Source organism: Mirounga angustirostris, unplaced genomic scaffold (assembly GCF_029215605.1).
Source record: "Mirounga angustirostris isolate CCGP_5_RB_7025 unplaced genomic scaffold, mMirAng1.0.hap1 SCAF_11, whole genome shotgun sequence".
NCBI lineage: Eukaryota > Metazoa > Chordata > Mammalia > Carnivora > Phocidae > Mirounga > Mirounga angustirostris.
The window spans coordinates 91,067,490-91,092,460 of NW_026991719.1; the positions used below are offsets into that span (position 1 = coordinate 91,067,490).

Sequence of the window (24,971 nt, forward strand, 5' to 3'; positions counted from 1 at the left end):
CTTTATAACTTGGTAATTTTGAGACATGCCATATAATAGGCCACTTCTTTTGTGTGTATGTGTGCATGTGTGTGTGTGTGTGTGTGTTTTAGAGAGAGGGGGAGAGTGTGCATGTGCATGTGAGTGGAGGGGAGGGGCAGAGGGAAAGAGAGAGAGAATCGGGAGCCTGACGTGGGGCTTGATCCCACAACCTTGAGATCATGACCCGAGCCGAAACTGGACACTTAACAGACTGAGTCACCCGGGAGCCCTGAATAGGGCCACTTCTGACTTTAGTCTTATTCTATGAAGTGATTTCATCAGGACCACCTTTAATTCTTTCTGAATAATATTTGTTTTGGGGCCCCCATTCTGTCGAAATATATTTTACTTTTGTATGTCTTAATGTTCTATTTGTGGAAAGCCCAATGTGATTCACACCAATTAGAAATAGGTGCTAGGTGCCCTATGACATCACATCCAGTGACTAGTTTTCTAGCCAACTAAACTTAATGACAAAATCATATTAATTATAGTAATAACTTCCACATATCGATTGTTCATAATATGCCAGTGTCTTATAGTGTCTCATGTAGTCTTCATAACAACTCAGTGTCAGTGGGTGCTATTATTAATCCCTTTATACTGATGAGGAATCTGAGGCCAAGAGACAAAGTACTTTGTACAAGTTTATACAGCCAGTTATTTGTGGACAGGATCAGGATTTGAACTTAGGTCTGTGTGCATCCCCAAGTCCAGGTCCTCCTGGTAAGCAGAACAGTCCGACAGTCTGACTCCTTTTAAATCAACTCTCTTGCCCACATTTATGGCTTTTACACTGGATAATGGGAGAAGTGGACCGGGGATAAGTTTATATTTTAAATTTTCAAGTGATAAGCCACTTGAATTGTCCCTGCATGCCCTGAGGATAATTGCTTCTTTTCAGATGACTTTCAGATGCTTTTTGGGATAAGCTCTAGTCCAGTGCCTCTCAAACTTTAGTATGCAAACAAATCCCTGGGGAATCTTAAAAATCAGATTCCAATTCACTAGGCCCAAGGAAGAGTTTAAGATTCTGCACTTCTAAATAGCTCCCAGGGGATGGTGGTTCTACTGATGTGGGACCACACTTGGAGTAGCAAGACTCTAACCCACTCCAACCTAACCTCTCTTTCCTAACCTTGTGATATCCTCACTATAATATAGAAGTTCTTCATATTATCCTTCTGGGTTATAAGAGATGTGTTTGCATCAGCCTATTTTCTCAGATCCTAAAAAAAAATCTAGGGTGGGATTAATTGAAACCAGGTATCAAGGCTAAAGAAGAGAGGCAGGAAATAACACCCCCCCCAACACACAAACCTTCCTTCTTCTCAGACTCTACTATAAAAACCATCTGCCTTGTCTTTTCTGCTTCTTTTGTTCTAATTTTTCAATAAGTGTGTGAATGCATGTGTGTGTGTGTGTGTGTGTATACACATGTGCATTTATGGGTGCTTGTTCTGAGAATGACTATACAAGGCCAGAGCCATAGTTACTGGAATCCACCAGTTTCCATTCTCAAGACTAACAGAGTGCAGCGGAGTCTGGGTTTTCTAGATGCCTTGCTGGTGGTGGTGTGAGCCAGATCAGCCAGATAAGTGTGAGCAGCTAAATCTTTGTCATGTTTAATTCTGCCCTCCACCTGAATATGCTAGCTGTGGGCATATGCTATTTTTCTTAGCTGCCAAGATAGAAGTGTGTGTGTGTGTGTATGTGTGTGTATTGGTGGCAGATGGAGGGTGAGAAGGCAAGTCACAAGGATATGGCAGTAAACATGGTAAATATAAACATGGCAAGGAAGTAGAGGGTTGTGATCTTGGCAAACTTGGTTTTGGTTTCCTCTTGACTTCCTGGAGAGATCTTCAGAGAGCTTTAGGAAATGTATTCAGTACTAGCAGGCAGTCTTGGGTTCTTGTTCTGATTCTGTTACTAGGTAGTTGTGTGATTTTGGCAAGTCATTTTTACTCTCTGGGCCTCAATTTCTGTGTAGGTGAAATGAGGGCATTGGGCCCTGCCCTGATCCCTGCTTGTCTCCCACCATCGGCTCTTTCTTGCAAAAAGCTGGGACAATTGCATTGGCTACCAGCATCTAAGTGCTAACCCCACAATGGGTGTTGGAGAACCCAAGCTAGGGAACTTGCAAAGTTCCCTGGACACAGCAAATGGCGATTTTTTGCTTTGTCCCCCCAGCTTTTATTTCTTTTAGGAATCATCTGTTGTTGCTCTATTGAGCATGATGCACACATTTGTGTATGAGACCACAGCTGAATCATTCAGGACTCTTTCTTTGCGATCAGGGTGGGTCAGTTGGTCTCACGGCTCAAAGGGCTTGAAAGACCCATCAACAGCAGGAAAGCTATGGCAGTTTTAGAAAGAATGACATTATGGAAATCTCAGCTACTAAGCTCTGGACTCACTGGCTAGCCTCAGCTTCGCCCTGATCTAGAACAGATTACTGCAATTTCTGCCTAGAATGAGGCATCATTTCTGCCTGTAGGATGAAAACTTTGTCATAACCCTCTGTGAAAACCTGGAAAATGACTGGGCCAGCTTAGGTTGGTGGCACCTTAGGCTGCAGGGCACTTTGGGGAGAAAGGTCCTGCCCCTCATATTCCCCACCAGCTAAGAGGAGGCTTCTGAATAACTTAGTGTACTTAGCTAAAAACAAGCATCTTTGGCAGGAATAAAGCAGGCAGAGATGTGTTGGTTCCTCTCCTCCAGTGATGGAGCCACAGCAAAAGACATTAGAATATTTGGAAGTAGGCTGGAAGGAAATAGCATGACACATTTGAAATATCCATTCGATAATTAAGCACCTGAATGGCTCACGGATTGAAATTTAATATGCTAAGGAGTGAAATGAGATGGCAAAAGGGGAAATGTACTCCATTGCTCCCAATTCTCTGGATCTAAGGAATTCTATTATTGTTTACTCAGTGTTTATAAGGCAAATCATATGCAATTTTAGCGTGCTTCACATCAGGATCAATTTTCTGGACTAATTCCATCCTCAGCTGAGCAAAAGAAAGCAAACACCTGGATGGTTTTCTTTCCATATGTTTCAAAACATCTTTGGGTTCTCTCCTGTCCCTCTCCTCTTCCTCCCTACCCTATCTTTAATTTTCTGGCCCACCCTTCTCCCAGCGTGTATGGTTCTGTGTGTCATTCTGGTTGTGAATTCTAGAAAGAATGGAATCATAGGACTGTCGCTCGTATAGCTGGCAGAGATGAGATATTTGGTGCAGGTTTCTATGTTGGAGCATATACTGAAGCCCGGGGAACCTGTGTCAACACGTTTGGGGACTACATTGGTTCTATATCCCTGCACAACCTACCTCCTTGTCCCCTGAGTAACTGTGGATCAGGACCCACTGTGGCAGCCAGATAACTCACATCACCAAGAACAGAGCAGAGACCTGTACCTTCCTTAGCCTTCATCCCTGTGGACACGTTCAGTTCTTCCCCAGTATGAAACTGCCAGTTCTTTCCTACCTGTCTGCAACCTGGTCTTTGCTATTTATGGGAAAGTATAATTTTAACCCATCTAAGAAGATAATTGCTTATGATTGCCTTAAAAAAGTAACAGAATGGGCACCTTTTCAGATCTTACTTGAGTAATCCTCATTCTGTTCTGTCTCTAAGCAATGAGCATTAGAACAAATTGCCCGATACAACATAAACAGTTTCACTTAATGCAGAATCTGTTTCTCTCATTTGCTGAGTTGGAAGGAGGTAATTCATTGTATTCCGGTAATACAGTAATAAATAGAAAGTTTAACACAAGAGCCTGGGTGCTTTGGAAGCACCCCCTCTCTGCTACAGCAGCACAGAGCCCAGATTGTATGGGGTTGATCTGGGTCCTTGAAAAAAAAAATACACACATGATATATATATATATATATATGATACAACTTTAAGAAAGCATCTCTCTCTCTCTCTCTCTCTCTCTCTCTCTCTCACACACACACACACACACACCCCGTGTGCATATATATATAAAACTATATATATAGTAAAACTCCATGAGAGCAGCATCTCCAAGGGATCAAAACATAGATTTCAAGTGGCATTCAGTTTTTCCTTCAACCTTGCAAACAGAGCAAGAGTGGTTCCTCTTGACCCTGTGGGTTTCCTTTATTCCAGGCTAAATATTTGCTTTGAAACCAACTTGCTACTATGTGAATGTATTTTCATGCCTTTTGAGTTACAATAAGCAGATGTTAAAGAGTGAGTGAAAGGTACTATTTGACATCATTTATATCTCAGCTTTGTAAGAATCTATGGGAAAGGAGATATAATATAAATCATCTGTAAAACACCAAAAACCAAAAAACCCAAAACAACCAAAAACCAAAACCCAGTCTGAAACTGACAAAAGACAATCATGAATGCTGACATACAAACTTGTCATATTTGCTAAATGCCATGAAGATAAATACATGGCAATAGACAAGTGGGTCTGGATACCATGTCAGTGTAGTAATTATTTATCATTTGAAGTAGGGCCGACACACACAATCTCTAAAGGGAGCATTATTGATTCATCTGTGTCTCTCGTACTCATATAATAAACTCGGGTAAAGTTCAGAGATCCTGTCTTCCACGCTGGTTTCTAGGCTTCAGGCTTTTCATGAGGGAGTGATAACCTTGCTCGCCACTCGGCCATCACGGCATACCTGACTATGGCCAGAAGCTCAGGTTGGCAATGGGGAAGAAGCTCTTCTCATATCACATTCTTAGAGTCCATGGAGAAATACCAGGATCTGCAAATACAGCTCAGTACCCCTGTGTGTGTGTGTGTGTGTGTGTGTGTGTGTGTGTGTAGGGGTATGATAATGTCCAAGTCAGTATATGTGTTTGGAGGGAGTGGGGTGTTTACTTTAGAGCAGAGATCTGACTGATGTCCCCCCATTTGCATTTCCTAGTTCCTTTAGGGAAGCCAGGAAAACGAATCTGGTCATTTCTTAAGTTTGAAATATACAAAACAGAAAGAAGGGTAAATGGACTCTCATGAGTTCACCCCAGCCCTCTGCATCTTAAAGTGGCTTTTGGCAACAGGATCAGTGTCCTTATTCCCATGCCCATCTACCTCCCAGGTGGATTTTGAGGAAGCCTGGGAGCAGGTTCCCCAGGGAGCCTGACACCTACCCAGGGATGGAGCAGATCACTGACCGGGGTAGGGCAAAGCTCTGGTGTAGGAAAACATCCGGAAAGAAACGATTCTTTTGGTCATTGCCAAGAGCCACCTTTCCTAACACCCCTAGAGCTTTACCCCATCGCATCTCTCTCCCTGTGTCCAAAAAACAATCTGTTGCTGGCTTTGGTCGGCTCCCCACTACCCCAGCCCACAGCCTGCCAGCCAGCGCCTCCCAGCCCTCAGCATCCCAGCACCCTCACTTAACCCGCACCTCGCCGCCCCTTATGGCAGCGCTCGAGCAGCGAAGCAGAGGGCACCGGGCCGCCTGTCGACTTACCCCGGGGCCAAGTGGTTTGTTCGGATCTGCGTCGTCTGGTGTCCGCGAACCAGGGCGCGCGATGCGGCCGCCTCGCCGGACACGGTCTCCCGGCGGCGCGCAAACAGCAGCCGCCTGGGACAGCCGCGGGCCTGGAGGCTGCCCGGCGGTGGGCGGCGGAGCACAGGGAAAGGGGCGGGGTGTGGGGAGAGGCGCGAGTGCTGGCTCCTACCTTGGTTTCTCCCTCCGCTCCTCAGTTATCGCCAAACTTCCCTGTGGCTGGCCGGCCCTCCTCACCTTTCGCCTCCGCCAGCGCCCCGAAACTCTTCGCTCCACCCGCCCCCTGCCTGTTCTCGCTCGCTTCTCCCGGCTGTCTGACCCAACCTGGGCCGCTTCAAGCGCACGCACTCCCTTCGCGCAGCCAGCCACACAGTAAGAGCCGGGGAAGAAACTGACACGGGGAAACTGACAGGGGTGGCCGACGCGGGAGTGTGAGGGGGAGAGAGGGAGAAGAGACAGGGAGAGAGAACCACAGAGAGAGAACCGCATTTACGCTCTCACATGCACAAACGCACGCTCAAGCTCCAGCTGCCAGGTAGCGGCTGGCGGGAGACCCGGCCACCCCTCCAAATCTTTCTAGACTAGAGGTTTCTGTCCCCTTCTGCTGCCGCTTCTGGAAAATGCTATACAACGAAGGGGAGAGAAAAGCAAAGAGGGGTGGGGAGGGGAAAATCGAGGAGGTGCGCTGCCTTTCTCCTCCCCACCCCTAGCTCCAAAAATGTCCAACCCTGAGCTCTTCCTTTTCCCTTCTATCTGCTCCCGGCTTCCCTCTGCTCCTGTTCTCCCTTTCTCCCTCCCTTTGGGTGTCTGCGAGCTGCGGAGAACCCGTCGCGGTTGAGGGGTGTGTGTGTGTGTGTGTGTGTGTGTGTGTGTGTGTGTGTATGGGGGGGAGAAAGCCGCGGATGGCGAAAGCACCTCTCACCTCCCCCAGCCCCGGCCGAGGCCTCACCGCCCCCCCCCCCCCCCCCAGCTCCCGGCATGGGCGGGCGGGGCGGGGCGGGGGAGGCGGGGAAGGGGGAGGGAAAGAGGGAGGACGGGGCAGCCTGCAGGGGCAGCAGCTACTGCCTTCTCTGCAGCTCGTTGGCCAGGGGTGGAAGGAAGCCGCAGCCGCAACCCCAAGTCAGCCCCCGCTGCCCCGTCCCACCGCCTCATCTCTCCCCCCTCGGTACGGAATTTTCTGTTTCGTTCGTTTGCTCTCCCCGGGCCTTCCCCTACCCTGGGTGTTGGCAGAGACTGGGGGGCTAAGCGCGGGTGCGGGTAGAGGGGACCGGAGCGCCTCGGGGCGGTTGGCTTGCAGAGTCTCTTTTTGCCCCTTGGCTTGGGTACTCCTTGCTTTGGACCGTGACCCCCACCCACTCCCACCCCTCCCAGCCCAGGTTCTGTGCTGGCGGTGGTGGGGCTGCGCTGGCAGCCACCGGTCATCCAGGGGGAAGGGGAGCTGAGCCAATGAGAGCGTGGGCTAGCGGCCGGTGGACAGCCGGACAGCTGGACAGTGGGACCCCGAGTCGCCAGAGGCTGACCTGGGGTCGTCTGGTCTGGTTTTGATCCCTGACGGGTTTAATGTAACCCAGTACAGGCAGCCCGGGAACTAGCCCGATTCTCAGATTTGTGTCCTTCTCACCCTTAGGGTCGGTCTCCCAAGACCAGCCTAGATTGAAGGGGGGTGGGGAGTGGGGACGGATAGTGGTATTGTAGGATGAGGGAGTAAGTTGCTTCATGGTGGCAGTGGTGTCTATGGGGGGGGGGGCAGTGTCACCAGACACTTGGGCAACTCGTTGATTTTTGCGCCTTTGTGTCCCGTGAGCCCCCTCCCCCCTCCCGCCCCCATACTCTTGCGCCCAGAACACAGACCCTCTTGAACCTTGCTGGAACTGAATGGCTCCACGCCGCCTCCCCCCCCCACCCCCCAAGCCTGAGACTACTACCTGCAACCTGCAGGCACTTAGGTCCACTAGCTGGCATCATCTTGTGGCCCCACCTCACAGCCCCAAAGCTTGGCTTTGTGTTTTATCTCCCTCACTTCCTCTCTTCAGAAATTGGGGTGCGAGGCTCTCTACCTTTCTGAACGCTGGGCTGGTACCTGAAACCCTTTTCCGTACTCATTCTCAGAGTACTCCAGAGCTCAGAGAATGCTCCACTGTTCTTCCAGCTGTCGCCTGCACACACACTGTGAGCCTGAGTCGAGCTCTAGAAGGAGCCAGAAGCTTCTGCCCTGTCTAAATGGCCGAGTGTTCCATTGCCTTGTCATTGAAGCTGGCGTAGTTATGTTTAGTGGGAGCCCTAGCAACTCTCCTAGGCTACCCTGGGAAAGTCCCTCGGGGCACCAAGCAAGAAAAGTTTTTCTGTTGTCCTCAGTCCTCTTCACCCTGAGGTGGCCTACTATTCTGGACAGTATAAAGCTTTGTGTGGGAGCAAGGCATCTGAGAAAAGTATTGCCTTAGGGGATGAAGAGTTTGTGTTTGTGGGTGTGAGGGGGGGGACAGGGGTGAGGATGGAGCCTCCCCCTCCATACTGTTTAGACACTTCAGGAAGTGTTTCTAAACACTGGGCAATGATATAGATGAAAAAAAAATCACTTGATTTTGGAACCCATTCAAAGGCAGTTTTACTGTGGCCAACAACCTCAAGTGTACAACCTCCCAAACGAAAGAGGTCAATGTTGGGATTAAGCTGGTTCCTCTTTTGGCATGAGGGGTCAGTAGGATATGTGGCTCTGGACAAGACCTTGGGACGTCTCCCTTTCTCTGACCAAAGTGCAGTCTAGCTGAGGCTTCCAGCCAAGCTTAAGATGCAACCAGAAGCAGTGTCCAGGAAGAGAAGGAGAACCCTATTCTTGTGAACGGTCTCCTTCAAAGGCCTTATATACAGTGCAATTGCCTTTAACATAGGGGGATTATGGGTGTTTTTGAATTTTAATGTTTTCCCCGTGAATTGTGGATAAGACCCCAAATTTTCTTCTTGCGCTCACCCTACCCTGCTAACCTCTTCCGGAGATCAAGGATATACAAAAGAAAATCTCTTCCAAAGTTAAAAGCACCCATTCAAATATCAGGCACTACTATATGAGTTCTAGGACAGACTTAACTGGAGGATCTCCTAATGCAGTTAAGCTGACTTGGCAGGAGCCTGAGCTTGCCTCATTTGCTTGTCAGCCTAGGGGCTGGGGCAGGGGGAGGGGCTCATCTTCTCTGTGAATATGGAAATATTCAAGTTTTCTACTTGGTGGCTGAGAGTGTATGTCTGTTTGAACTCTCCTAGGGCAGTTTGCAACCAAAGGCTACAACTGCCAAAGTGGTTCAAAGCCAAAAGTGGAAGTGACTATGAATAATTGAAGCTAGATCTACCTGGCTTCTAGGTGAGGTTAGCCCACATGGCCTGGCCTATTCAAACACCATCCAGATATGACTTCCTAAGGCAACTGAGACTTCAACATTCAAGGGCACTGTCTTTACTCTTCTTACAGCCTTGACCAGAGTGGTAGGTGCGACAGGTAGACCAGAGTTTGGTGTAATATCAGAGCCAAAGTGAGATGGGTGTGAGAGACCCAGAGAGTAAAGGAATTTTCTTTTCCCCATTAAGCAGGGTATCTCAATCTAGGCAGTACTGACCTTATGGGGCCATAGGATTCCTTATTGTGAGGGGCTGTCCTGACATTGTAGGCTCTTTAGCAGCATCTCTAGCCTCTGTCCACTAGATGCCAGTAACACCCCCCACCTTGTGACAACCCAAAATGTCTTCAGACATTGTCACATGTCCCCTAGGGGGCAGAATCGGCCTCCCCACCGAGAACCACAGCATTTAAAGTAGTGTCATTTTTCAAAGACCGAATTTTACCTTAATTCTCCCCACACGGCATGTCCAGATCTTGTATTGACCAGAATCTCAGAAAGTATGGAATAGTTTGTGAGGAAACAGCATAGAAAGGAGTTCTTACAAATCGAGAAATTTTGACAAATGATTCAATTCATTGTTATAATCATTGCCACCCCCCCACACACACACCCCACCCCACCCCCCCGCCATGGAGCTTTGGTTGAGCGCTCACTATAAGCAGGGTGTTGATTATAGCAAAGACCTGTAAAGGCACAATTCCAGCCTTCAGCATACTAAGGAACTATTGACCTTTATGTCCCCAAAGGGAAAGGGTTACAGATTTTCATGGATAACCAGTTTCTGGATTGAATCCAACCTGGCTTTCTCCCCCTTTTATTTCCCTTTTGTTCTCAGTGACTTATTCTTTAAGTTTCTTCCTTAGGGAGATGGCTCTTTGTCTTGCTAAGCACCATAGACCTATGTAGAATTCTTTGTGACTTCTTTCTATGTGACACATACACCACCATAACAATGTGCCCAGCATTGAAATGACCACAGCATCACAAAGGCTTTAACACACTGAGCAGTTTGAAGGGCAGGCTTTTATTTACAAAGGAAAGGGCTTCTAGTCACCAGCACATTAGAGAAATACTCCACGGTGGCAAAGACAAAAGAAAGGAATGGAATGGAAGAAGAAGAGGTGATTCTTAAAATTCTGTGGAGTGTTGATTGTGGGTTTTAACTCTCTTGCTGCCCCAGGAAGTCAAAGAACACTAGTGTGAGTTGTAGGATCCCGCTCTGGATTTCAGCAAAGGAAAACACAGGAGGAAGTGGGGAATATCTGTTCAAATTCAGCTGAGTGAGCGCCTGCCTTAGAAAATGAGTTTCCGGTGAGCCAGACCTACATCAGTGTCACTTACTTTGAATAAGTCCTAGGCCAATACCGTGCAGATGTAGATGGCAACATGTCACTTGTGAAAATCCAACACAGGCACTACCAGTCAGCACATTTAAACTTTGTATATTCATGAATTATGATTCTCTTGCCAAGGCTAATTATTTATTTAAGTAAAAGTTTTGCCTGAATTGGGACCATGAATGGCTGTAAGTAATTAAAACACGTTTTACATTTCAAAAGTGTGTTCAAATTCTTATACCACAACAGAATCCCTGTAATCAAGGCATAAGGCCTTAAATAGTGATTAATCTTAATAAAAGAAGTGTAAACAGAACCATACTTCATGGATTAGCTAAGGACTTTGCTGTGCCTACCATTAATAGGAATGCAAATGCAGCTAGCCCTGGGCAAATTTATAAAGTGGAATTACAGCATCACAGTACATTTAGAGAACACTGGGCCTTGCCTAGGGTTGCATGATAGTTAGTGACAGAGACAAGACCCCAATCAAGTCTTGCTGCTTTGTGACTGACTCTGTGTGTGGCCTCAGGGAGGGCAGGTTTAGTCTTTATTCTGCTTGCCTTCATCTCCTTAGCTTATTAAAAACCTGCCCTCATGGAATGATACGATCTGCCCTAATCAAAATACCAGAGTGTTCTCTCTCTCAGGAATAGCTCTGTCCTCAACCTTTCCCCATCTAATTGTCAAAAAGTAAAGCCTCTATCTACTTAGTAAGGAAAGTGAATGCATGAGGGGACAGGTATTCCTTTCACATAAAGACTTCCTGAGGCATCTAAAATCACCCCAGTTTCGGGTCAGGCTTTGTAAATCTGTGGAGGCCAGGTAGGACAGAGAAAGTTTGTTTCTCCTTAGGCAATTTTTTTCAGGGAGGGCTTGGTACAAAAATGAAATTTTTAATTAATTTAATTTAATTTTGAGTATTTTTCTATGGTGTGAAGGAGTATCTGGTGAGCTGTGCTTTATTCTTGGCCAATGACACAGATCCTTATGGATGGAGTAATGAGGAGCTAGCTATGGAAGGCTTTTGGAGAGTGGGTCGTATTAGAGAGTGTAAGTTTTGGAGTCAACAGACCTTGGTTTTAATTCTAGCTCCATGTCTTATTCGTTGTGAAAAAAAAAAAAAGAAAAAGTTATAATTTTGATAAAGTTTGATGTTTTCTTATGAACATTTTATCCTTTTAGTTCTTATGTTTAGGTCTTTAATCTTGAGTTAATTTATTTTTAAAGATTTTATTTATTTGACAGAGATGCAGCGAGAGAGGGAACACAAGCAGGGGGAGTGGGAGAGGGAGAAGCAGACTTCCCATGGAGCAGGGAGCCCGATGCGGGGCTCAATCCCAGGACCCTAGGATCATGACCTGAGCCGAAGGCAGACGCCCAACGATTGAGCCACCCAGGTGCCCCTTGAGTTAATTTTTATTCATGATGTGAGGTAGGGGTCCACTTTCATTTTTTGCATGTGGATATCTGGTCCTAGCATCAGTTGTTGAAAAAACGATTCCTTCTCCATTGGACAGTCTTGGCACCTTGTCAAAAATCATTTTGCCTATAGATATATGGGTTTATTTCTGGACCCTGAATTCTTTTTTTTCTTTAATATTTATTTATTTGAGAGAGAGAGAGAGAGAGAGCACCTGTGTGCGAGTGGGGGAGGATCAGAGGGAGAAGGAGAGAGAGAATCCTCAAGCAGACTCCTCGCTGAGCACGGAGCCTGATGTGAGGTTCCATCCCAGAACTCTGAGATCATGACCTGAGCTGAAATCAAGAGCTGGCCACTTAACTGACTGAGCCACCCTTAATTTGATCCCAATTGGGCTAATTTGTCTATCCATGTTCTAGTACCACACTCTTTTAATTACTGTAGCTTTGTATTAAGTTTTGAAATAAGGAAGTGTGAGGCCTCCAAAATTGTTCTTTTTTCAAGATTGATCTGGGTAATCAGGGTCTCCAACTCCATATAAATTTGAGGTTCAGCATTTCCATTTCATCAAAAAAGGCCATTAGGATTTTAGTTGTGATTACACTGAATCTATAGATCACTTTGAAGAGTAGTTCCATCTTAACAATATTGTCTTCCAATCTATGACACACAATGTCTTTCCACTTATTTAGGTTTTCTTTAATTTCTTTCAGGAGTGTTTTATAGTTTTCAATGTGTAAGTCTTGTACCTCCTTGGTTAAGTTTATTCCTAAGTATTTTACTCTTTTTGATGCTATTCAAAAATTAAATTGTTTCCTTAATTTCCTTTATGGATTGTTTATTTCTAATGTATAGAAACACAGATGATTTGTGCATATTGATCTTGTATAATCTGCAACTTTGTCTAGTTTGTCCATAAGCTCTAATAGTTGTTTTGTTTATTCTTTAGGATGTTTTCTCTATATAAGGTCATACTGTCTGTAAGTAGAGATAGTTTTATTTCTTCCTTTTCAATTTGAATTCCCTTTATTTCTTTTTCTTGCCTAATTGCCCTGGTTAGAACTTTTGGTCCAATGTGGACTAGAAGTGAAAACAGTGGGCATTCTTGTCTTATTTCTGATTTTAGAGGAAAAACCTTCAATTTTTTTGTAATTGAGAATGAAGTTATCTGTGGGTATTTCATAAATGCCCTTTATCAGGTAGACAACATTGCTTTCTATTCCTAATTTTTGAGGGTTTTTATCATGAAAGGGTGTTGAGTTTTGTCAGATGTTCTTTTTTTTTTCATTAGTAGAAATGATCATATAGTTTCTCCTTCATTCTGTTAACATGGTATATATTACATTGATTGATTTTCTTGAACCAACCTTACATTCTTGGGCTAATTCCCCTTCAGTTATGGTATATAATCCTAATATGCTGCCGGGTTCAGTTTATAGTATATTATTGAGAATTTTGCATCTGTATTCATAAAAGATATTGGTCTGTAGCTTTGTCTTTTTGTAAGGTCTTGGTCTGGCTTTGGTATCTGAGTAATGCTGGCCTCATAGCATGAGTTAGGAAGTATTCTCTCCTATCTTTTGGAAGAGTTTAACAATGAGTAGCTTTAAATCTTCTTTAAATATTGATAGAATTCACCAGTGAAGCCATCTGGTGCTGAGTTTTTCTTTGAGACATTTTTGATTATGGGATGTTTTTGATTACTGATTCCATACCTTTGCTTTTTACAGATCTGTTCAGAATTTCTGTTTCTTCTTCAGTTTTGATAGTTTGTATTTCTAGAAATGTTTCCATTTTATTTCCAGTTATCTAATTTCTTTGTCTACAACTATTCATTCTTTTCTTATACCCATTTTATTTCTATAAGATTGATAGTAAAATGTCCCCACTTTCATTTCTGATTTTAGTAATTTGAGTCTTCCCTCTTTTCTTAATCTAATTAAATATTGTTAATTTTTTGATCTTTTTAAATAAATAACCTTTGCTTTATTGATTTCCTCTATTTTTTTCTATTCTCTGCTTTATCTCTTCTCTAATCTTTATTATTTCCTTCCTTCTGCTAACTTTGGGTTTAATTTGTTCTTTTTTTTTAGTTCCTTAAAGTGTAAAGTTAGATTGTTGATTTGAGTTCTTTTTTTAACATAGATGTTTGCAATATAAATGTCCCTTGGAGCACTGCTTTCATTATATCACATAAGATTTGGTGTGTTGTATTTTCATTTTTATTCCTAAAGTATTTTTAAATTTTCTCTTGTGATTTTTTCTTTGATACTTCTGTTGTTTTAGAGTTTGCTGTTTAAATTCTATATGTTTGTGAGATTTCCTGTTTTCCTTGTGTTATTGATTTCTATTTCTAGCTTCACTTCATTGTGGTTGGTGAAGATACTTTATATGATTTCAATATTTTAAAATTTATTGAGATTTGTTTTGTGGTTTAAAAATTTGTTGGGTGGAGTATTCTGCATATATTTTTACATCTAGTTGGCTTACAGTATTATTCAAGTCTTCTATTTCTTTTTTCATTTTTTTGTCTCATTGTTCTATCCATTATTGAAAGTAGGGTATTTAAGTCTCCAACTATTATTTTAGAACTATTTCTCCCTTAATTCTTGAATCATATGTATTGGGTCTCTGTGTTTGGTGTATATATGTTTATATCGTTAGATCTTCTTGATGAGTTGAACCTTTTATCAGTATATAGTTTTTTTCTTTGTCCCTTATAACAATTTTTGACTTAAAGTCTATTTTTCCTGTTATTAGTATAGTCACCCCAGCTTTCTTTTGGTAGCTATTTGCATAGAATATCTTTTCATTCTTTCACTTTCAAACTATTTGTATTTTTGGCTCTAAAGTGAGTCTCTTAAAGGCAGAATATACTTGGATTATGATTTTTTGTTAAATCTATTCTGTCAATATCTGTCTTTTAATTGGAGACTTTAATCCATTCACATTTAAAGTAATTACTGATAAGGAAGAACTTACTACTGCCATGTTGCTATTCTTTTTCTATATATCTCTTTTGTTTCCTAATTCCTCCATTTATACCTTATTTTGTGTTTGATTTCCCCTTCTGCTTTGGGATTCTGTATGGTAAATGACCATTATGGGAAAGCTAATAATCTATTCTTCATATATTTATGCAATAACTATGAAATGGAAAGCCTGACTTCCCGCTATATCTACTTTCTCATCTTCTCTCATAGGCATGCAAATCAACTTCTCTGGTCTCTACCTCTTACAGCCATACCTATCCACTTAAATGTTCAATCATCAGTTCAAACTCAGTTGTTCTGAAATGGACTACTTTCCCCAGAAAACCCATTTTATTTTAATAAGTAAAATATAATCAGGAATTTTATTATTTCAGCCCTCCAGACTTAAGTTTATCATGGATTCTTCCCTCTCCCTTAGGCCTCCACTTCCATAAAATCATTAACATCTATTGGCAATTCCTCCTTGTCACTTAGATTAGAGGGAAAAATTCCAGACAAAGGTCATAGTATGTGAGGATTCCTGAGCAAAAACATATGTTTTAGGAAGTGAAAGAAAATAGAAGCAGCTGTTATATAGATTCCAAGTAAAAAAGAGTGGCCAGAATAGTCAGGGGCTAGATTATGCAATTATATAAAATCATGTGAGTACTTGCCGCGCTAGAGACTTTGAAGTTTATTCTAAGAAAAGTGAAAAGCCATTGAAGAAGGAGAGTTACATGACCAGGAATCCATGTTAAAAGGATCACTCTGTTTAGAGAGAATGGGTTAGAGGAGAAGAACATTAGAGGCAGAAGGATTAGCTAAGCGGGTGCTGAAATAATATAGGAAAGAAGTAATGGTGGCCTAGAATGTGGCAGTCACAGTCAGGTTGTAGAGAAGAGGACAGAATCATGAGATAGTTAAGAAATATAATCAATAAGACTTAGTCATGAATTGACTGTGGTGGGTGAGGAAGAAGAATGTGTCAAAGACAATTTCCAAGTTTCTGGCTTGAGCAAGTAGGTGAATAGTGATACCATTTTACTGGAGTGGGGAAACTGACAGATATACATATTTGAGAGGAAGAATATAGGTTCAGGTAGGATAGGAAGAAATTAAGATGCCTGTGAGACATCCAAGGGGAGATGTTAGAGAGTTGGTCATATAAATCTGGAGCTCCAAAGAGACGTCAAGGTCGGTGACAAGATTTGGAAGTTGTCAGCATGTGGATAGTATCTAAAGCCATGTGATTTAATATCACCTAAGGAGAGAGTATAAATAGAAGGGGGCAGAGGGCTAAGCTGTGTGTAGTCCTCCAATATTTATAGATCAAGCAGTGAAGTAAAAGCCACAAAAGAGACTGAAAATACTAGAGAGATAGGAGAAAAATCAGAATAGTGTGATATTCCAATAGCAGCTGAGGGTCGTGACCAGGGAATAAATATTTCAAGAGGGTTTTCAAGAGAGTTGGCAGAAAAGAGGAGATGAAAGGAAGGACTTGTTGGTGGGGCATATGGAGTCAAGTGAGGTTGGGTTTCTTTGTTTATTTTTAAGATGGGAGAGGCTTTGAGATGTTTAAATCATGACAGGAAGAAACCAATAAAAAAGGAGGGAAGGAGAAAGGAGATAATATAGTGGAGTCCCCAAAAGGTACAGAATTAGCCTTAGAGAGGAGGGGGACATCTTTTCTACTGTAACATAAATGAAGGAGAAAAAGCATCAGTGTGCATTAAGGTAAGTTTGTAGATTTCATGGTGCAAATGTGGGGCAGTTTCCTTCTGACCTTTTTATATTTTCTGTGGAGTACTGGGAAATGAGACCATTTACTGAGAGGAAGGGCTCAAGGTGTAGAGGTTTGGAGGTTTAAGGAGCGTGTAGAAAATAATTTTAAGAATGGGAGGTCCAGCTAATTGAGTAAACCAGAACTACCAGGCACTGTTGAGAGCAGATTGGTGGTTCTTCTAACACTGCTCAGCAGACTGAGTGCAGATGCAGAAGGGAGAAGGTTAACTTATCCAGGATTTTGCTAGGTGGCTGTGATAGAAGTGTAGTGATCCAAAGAGCTGGAGATGTGATGAATTGTTGAATCCAAGCTCAATAGAGAGAGAAGTGAAGACAGGTGGAGGCTATGGATATGGTTAAAATAGAGGGCTCAATGAACAGGTGGTCCCAGTGAGGCTGAAGAACTTCATTGTCTTGAGAAAAATGGAGTGCACACAGCAGAAGGATAGAGAGACTTGTGGTACGAGAGTGGGATCAGAAATTAGTTTTAGAGAAGGAGTGGTTTCTAGTCTGACAAAGTCAGTGGTATGGCTGTGAGAGTGGATGGCTGAGGTACAGTGAAGGAGGAGAAGATAATTGGAAATAGAACTGAAGGATCAGGGTGTTGGTTGGATCATCCATACAGCCATGGATGTCACTAAAGGTGATGGCAGGAGTTGGTGTGTAGACAAATTTGAGAACCTAAAATTTTCAGTGAACGAAAGAGGATAGGGATGGTGGCGATAAAGTGACTGGGAAGTTGGTGTATAACAAGAATGTTAGAAGGCTATTTAGTAGAATGGTATGAGTTTTAAAGTAGCAGGGATTATATGGAATCTGGAGCCAGACTGCCTGAGCTTAAATTCTGATCCCACTACAGAGTGATGATTGTGAAGTTACAAAATCTCTGTGCCTCGGTTTTTTTTTTTTTATCTGTAAGGTGGGAATGATAATATTACCTACCTCAAAGGTTTGTTAAGAGATCAAAAAAGTTAATAGCTGAAGAATATTTAAAACAGCACCTGGCCCCTAGTTATATTTTTATGTTATGTACTTCTTTCCATAAGGCTGGGTACCCATCTCTGATTATTTTCAGCTATAAGATCCCAACCACGTATAGACATCCCATTTGTCAGCCTGAGTGGTTTTATTCCTATCATCTGTGACCCGTTCTTACCAAGGCTATGCTCAGCAACGAGGTCATCAGACTCAGCCAGGTCATCAGCAGGGAGGCCATGTTTTCTGAAGCCCACTTTGTTTAGCAAGAGGCTGATGAGGAATATATCAGCTGTATCCTCAAAGTTGTGTTGGTAATGAGTGTCATTAGACTTTTAAGCAGAGTGACCTGACAGGAGCTTCATCAGTGCCTTCAAAGCCACATTAAACAATGTGGCGTAGCTATTACAAATAACCATTTTCCTATTTGGGAACTACAAACCAACCAGCCAGCTCCATAGTATAAGAGCCTCACACTGCATATAAAAGCAATGATGTAGAGTGGGGAGATGAGAGGGTAAAGTCATTCCCAGGAAGATCCTCTGTCAGAGGTAGTTACATATCCCTATAAATCCATTAGTAGTCCTAGAGGGTGCAATTGGAGGATATCATCATGATTTGACATTTTAATGCATTGTCCAAAGCAAGCATTTATTCTCTAGTTCCCTCCACCCCACCCAGATATGCCAGTATCAGGTGATTCTAATAGAATCACAAATTCAAATGTGGAAGAGGCCTTAGAATTGAGGTGTGCCTTAATGGTAAAAGTTATATAACAGACTCAGTGGGTTATGATTTCTTGCATAGTTGGAGGAGGGTGGGAACTCTGCATCCAAGTAATATAATCATCCTTACTCTTACTCTCATATATACTCATTCATTCATTTAACAAATAATTATTGATTGGGATATATCAGTAAACAAAACAAAGATCCCTGTCCTTATGGAATTTCTATGAGGAGAAAGGGAGGAGGGAATACATAGCAGTGTATTCAACCAAAAGAATCATGGTTATTTATTTTAAAAGTGTTGAGTTACTTCATTTTTATCTACCAAGATGACACAGGACTATATTGAAAGAAAAACAAAGTTTCCTCTAACAAAGCATGTTATCTGTTTTCTCCCATTTTCCCAATAAGTACCTAGTGCTGAAAATGCAGTTTTTATACCTCTCTAAATGTGTTCTTTGGAAAAGGTCTGGTAAAATGACTATGAGCACTTCTGGCCCATCCCAGAGACACATTTTCACAGTAGTGAGTTCCTTAAGTCAGAGGTGGAAAGGTAGAATTTTAGGCATTAGTGATCTGGGAGGGTGTAGGTGTTTTGAGGACCAGGAGTCTTCTTCATTCTGGCCATGGCTATGGGTTCCTTTTTTAAAGCCAGACATTGTGTTAGATCCTAGAGTTGAGTAAGACAGTTCCTGGTTTCAAGAAGGTTTAGATCTGTAGGAGGGAAATAGACACTGCAAAAGATAACCGTGGCATGATCAGTGCTATATCAGTGGTGTGGGCAAAGTGGTGGGATATGTATAGAGGAGAAAGAATGACTAGTTACTAACTCTGTGGGAGTCTGGGAAGGCTTCACGGAATAGGTGATATTTTAACTGGGGATTGAAAGATTAATGAGAGTGTGCTGAAGAAAGAACAGAGGGAAGATATTCTCTGCAGAGAGAACAACATTACAAAAATATGAAGCCATGAAAGGATTTACTAAAAGCATATCTTCTAGTCATGTGAGAACTCTAATATAACTGGAGCATAGGAAGTGTGTGGGGAAGGTGTGGTAGGAGATGAAGTGGAAGAGGGAGTGTGTCATATTGCCAAGGAATTTGTACATCATACTAAGGAATTTGGCAGTGGAGAATCAACAGAGATGTTTTCAAAGCAAGGTGGATATGTAATAAAATATTTTTGGTTTTCTTTTTCAGAGAATGGGATTGGTAGCTTTATGGGGGATGAAGGAGAGACTAGAAGTGAATGGGTCAGGGAACTGTTGTAATAGTCCAAGTAAAGGGCAATGAATGTCTAAACTAAAACAATAACTATGATAGAAAGGATGGAAGAGAAATTTTTGAGGTAAGATTGACAAGATTTGGTAACTAATTACCAAATACACAGTAAAGCCCAAAGAAGAGTGAAGGATCATGTTAAGGTTGGTTGTGTCGATATTAACCAAAATGAGGTATACTGAAGGAAACAGGCTTAAATGGGAATAAGATAAATTCAATTTTGAGACAGCTGTGGGAGATTCAGCTAGGTAGTCAGAAATGTGGCTCTGGGTTTCAGAAAGAAAACCAAAGCAAAGCAAAACAAACTAAACAAAACACAGTATCTTAAAAAACAAGTGTGAAGTGTTCTAGAAAGATAAAGTATAGTGAAGATTGAAAACAGACCAAAAGTATTCAGCAATAAAGAGATCTTAACAAGAGGGGTTTCAGTACAGTGGTGAGAGCAGAAATAAGATTGCATTGGTTTATAGTTTAAATGAGAAAGGTTAGAAACAAAGAGATTATCAAAGAATAAAAAAAGTAAAATGAGTATCAAATGAATTCAAAAAGCAAGGCATAACATATTAGTTGGGAAAAAAGAGGATTATTTTTTACTGACAAAAGCTAAAGTCTACAATAAATGTGAGTCATGAACTTTTATGCACCAACTAGTGTATCATGACAATTTCTAAAACAAAGACTATTAACAGGAATGATTGACAAAATTATGATCCTAGTGGGAGACACTAACCTACCTGTATTAATTGGAATTACTTTTGGCTGCATGTAGGAAAAACCTAAAATAGCAGGGGCTCAAACTGGATAAAGGCTTATTTCTCCCTTATGGAAAGAATTCTGGGTATAGCTATTCCAGGGCTTTATATCTTGCTGTTCTGCCATCATTAGTGTATTGCCTTATAGTCCAAAATAGGTGCTTGAACTCCAGCTATCATAGCTACATTCCATGTAGGAGAAAGGGAGAAGAGGAGTTGCCCCTGCCACACACACTTATATCACTTACATCACGGTTGTCAGAACTTAGGTGGGAGCTGCAAGGGAGGCTGGAAAATATGGTCTTTTATTTGGGTGACAATATGCTAAGCTAAAATTCAGATGGGCTTCTGCTATCACGAAGAAAGAAAAGAATGGTTGTTGGGTTGGCAAGTTGCAGCCTGTGCTTTATAATTGTCTTAGTCTTTGACAGATCGAACAGACAAAGAAGAAAGAGAACTAACAAATTAAATAATATAATTAATAAGTTTGACTTTATACATATGTCTATATCTACAACTTTGCATACTACACAGAACACACATTTTTACAAAATGCTCATGAAACTTTTACAATAATGTTTTCATACTAAAAAGACCACAAAAGAAACTAATATATTACAAAAAGCAAAGGTAGTTTAGGTCATAATCTCACATTCTCTGATCACAAATCAAAGTGCCTAGTTATTAAAATCCAAAAGTAGGGCGCCTGGGTGGTTCAGTTGGTTAAGTGTCTGCCTTCGGCTCAGGTCATGATCCTGGAGTCCCGGGATCGAGTCCTGCATCGGGCTCCCTGCTCGGCGGGGAGTCTGCTTCTCCCTCTGACCCTCCCCCCTCTCATGTGCTCTCTCTCATTCTCGCTCTCTCAAATAAATAAATAAAATCTTTAAAAAAAAATCCAAAAGTAAATATATAAACAAAATCAAAGCAGGCAGAACATTTAGGAAACTTCCTTTAATAAATAATTTTTGGATCAAAGATAAAATCAAAACTTCAGTTAAATATTATTTATGTAATAATGATGAATACAACATAGCAACAACTTAGAGAACACTCTCAATACTTTATTCAAAGGAAAATCCACATAATTTTTTTGTCAAATGGAGAAAAATACATCACAAGGCTAGAAAAGGAAAAAGAAAATTAAGAAGGCGTGATTATTATAGATGAAAGAAGAAATGAGACAGAAAATAGAAACCCAGAAAAACTGATAAGTAAGAGTCAGATTTTGAAATGACACATAAGTTGAAAAATCCCTGGCAAGAGTAATCAAGAATATAAAAGGAAATAAAGAAGGCACAACATTATAAATGTCCTGTAGCGGTCCAATAGCGTGCCCTCAAAATTCACGTTCATTCAGAATGTCAAGAGTGTGACCTTACTGAAAATAGGGTCTTTGCAGATGTAATTAAAGTGAAGTCATACTGGATGAGCATGAGCCCTAAATCCAATGACTGGTGAGCACACAGAAGAGAGGACAGACAGAATGACACACACAGTGATTGGTGGACACACAGAAAAACACAGAGAGAACAACGTCTCTGGGGTGATCCGTGGTGGACGTTTTGAGGGCAGCTGACCCGCAGCCTGCGCGCCCCGGACCGCCTCCTGTGGAAGCCTGTGCCGGCCATGTAGCTTTCTCCCTTTGTCTCATAACCATGTCCACCAACAAGAATGCTAATTCACCAGCTGCCCGCCTTAACAGATTCAAGAACAAGGGGAAAGACAGTACAGAAATGAGGCGGCGCCAAATAGAAGTTAATGTGGAGCTGAGGAAAGCTAAGAAGGATGACCGGATGCTGAAAAGGAGAAACTAAGCTCGTTTCCTGATGAGGCTACATCTCCACTATAGGAAAACTGCAACAACCAGGGCACTGTAAATTGGTCTATTGATGACATTGTCAAAGGCATAAATAGCAACAATTTGGAAAGCCAGCTCCAGGCTACTCAAGCTGCCCTTGGGAAACTGCTTTCTAAGGAAAAACAGCCCCCCGTGGACAACATAATCCGGGCTGGTTTGATTCCAAAATTTGTGTCCTTCTTGGGCAGAACTGACTGTAGTCCCATTCAGTTTGAATCTGCTTGGGCTCTCACTAACATTGCTTCTGGGACGTCAGAACAGACCAAGGCTGTGGTAGATGGAGATGCTATCCCAGCATTCATTTCTCTGTTGGCATCTTCCCATGCCCACATCAGTGAACAAGCTGTATGGGCTCTAGGAAACATTGCAGGTGATGGTTCAGTTTTTTGAGACTTGGTTATCAAGTATGGTGCAGTTGACCCACTATTGGCTCTCCTTGCAGTTCCTGATATGTAATCTTTAGCATGTGGTTACTTACGTATCCTTACTTGGACACTTTCAAACCTTTGTCACAATAAGAATCCTGCCCTCCCCCCCCCATTAGATGCTGTTGAGCAGATTCTTCTTACCTTAGCTGGTCTCCTGCATCATGATGATCCAGAAGTATTGGCAGATACCTGCTGGGCCATTTCCTACCTTACGGATGGTCCAAATGAACGGATTGAAATGGTTGTGAAAACAGGAGTTGTGCCCCAGCTTGTGAAGCTTCTAGGAGCTACTGAATTGCCCATTGTGACTCCTGTGCTAAGAGCCATAGGAAATATTGTCACTGGGACAGATGAACAGAACTCAGGTTGTAATAGATGCAGGAGCACTTGCTGTTTTTCCCAGCCTCCTAACGAACCCCAAAACTAATATTCAGAAGGAAGCTATGTGGGCCATGTCAAACATCACAGCTGGTCGCCAGGACCAGATACAGCAAGTTGTGAATCATGGATTAGTCCCATTCCTCATTGGTGTTCTCTCTAAGGCAGACTTTAAGACACAAAAGGGGGCGCCTGGGTGGCTCAGATGGTTAAGCGTCTGCCTTTGGCTCAGGTCATGATCCCAGGGCCCTGGGATCGAGCCCCGCATCGGGCTCCCTGCTCAGCGGGGAGCCTGCTTCTCCCCCTCCCTTTGCTCTCCCCCTGCTCATGTTCTCTCTCTCTCTCTGTATCTCTGTGTCTCGAATGAATTAAAAAAAAATCTTAAAAAAAAAGACACAAAAGGAAGCTGTCTGGGCTTTGACCAACTATACAAGTGGTGGGACAGTTGAACAGATTGTATACCTCATTCATTGTGGCATAATAGAACCATTGATGAACCTCTTAACTGCAAAAGATACCAAAATTATTCCGGTTATTCTGGATGCCATTTCAAACATCTTTCAGCCTGCTGAGAAACTAGGTGAAACTGAGAAACTTAGTATAATGATTGAAGAATGTGGAGGTTTGGACAAAATTGAAGCTCTACAAAACCATGAAAATGAGTCTGTGTGGAAAGCTTCATTAAACTTGATTGAGAAGTGTTTCTCTGTAGAGGAAGAGGAAGATCAGAATGTTGTGCCAGAAACTACCTCTGAAGGCTAAACGTTCCAAGTTCAGGATGACACTCCCAGGACCTTTAACTTTAAGATTGTACAGCTGAGGCAGAAAGTTGTTTGTTGTGTACTCTGTTTGGTAGAAGTTTGTCTTACTGTTTCTCTACTAAACACTCTTTTTAAATGTGTTTTGTTATTGTAGCACTTTTTACAACAAAACTCTACTTGACCAGTTCCAAACTGTACAACCTGTATGAAGCTCCTCCTCTCAGTGGGTTTCTTATTTCTATGTGGAATCTCCTCTCTTGCAGTGTCCTGTAAATAAAGATTAAATTCCACTCTTTTCTTTAAAAAAAAAACAACACAGAGAGACACAGGGAAAAAGGCCACATGAAGATGGAGGCAGATGGAGTTACACTGCTACAAGCCAAGGAATATCAGGAGCCCCCAGGAGCTGGAAGAAGCAAGGAATGATTCTCCCCTTAGAAACTTTGGAGAGATTAGCTTCCTATAGAAAATTGATTTTAGACTCTGACTTCCAAAACTGTGAGTGAATAAATTTCAGTTGTTTTAAGCCGTCCAGTTTGTGGTACTTTGTAATGGTAGCCCCAGAAAACAAATGTATGTCTCAGTTTAAAAACTGAGGGCTAAATATATTATAGGGATTGTTCTAAGTGTTCTACATGCTTGTATATATTAACTAATCTCATCCATACAACACCTGGTGAAGGTGCTGAAGCAGATGTTATTTTACAAATGGAAATATTGAAAAAATAAGTAATTTGCCCAAGTTAAAGGATTCAAACCTAGATAGACTGATTTCAGATCCTGGGGTCTAAATCACACAATTAACATCCTCTCAGACATAGTGTAGACATAGCAGGGAGAGAGAGAGAGAGAGAGAGAGAGAGAGAGAGAAATGTTATACATTTAAAATCCTGAGAAAAATTACACAAATTGACCCAAGAAAGGTAGAAAGTTAGTAACTATGGAAAATATTGTCAAATAACTATAATTTTATTTTTACCACAAACCAAACAACAAAACAAAATAAAAACAGAAATAATACTACATACAGTTTCATAGGTGTATTCTTTCAAGCATTAAAAAAAGTATTTGTGAGAGGGAATTTGATCATGTATTTTAAAAGTTTAAAAACATTTATAGACTTTAAATGAGCAATTCTACTTTCAGTAATTTATTCCAATGAAATAATGCTATTAATCTATAATATTTAATGTATAGATATATCAATTATATTCATAATATTGTTTGTAATTTGGAAGCAACCTAAGTATGAAATAGTAGGGGATCAACTGGGCAAATTATGATTTATCCTTAAAATAAAATATAACAGGCATTAATTATTGTAATATAGAGCTCATAGTTATAGACCTGGAAATATGTTCTTTTTAATTT

General features: G+C 41.9%; 1 pseudogene; it reads left to right on the top strand.

Moving 5' to 3' along the window:
* Positions 1 to 21,635: 21,635 nt before the first annotated feature.
* LOC123844738 (importin subunit alpha-1-like) lies at positions 21,636 to 23,754 on the top strand (annotated as a pseudogene).
* Positions 23,755 to 24,971: the final 1,217 nt, after the last annotated feature.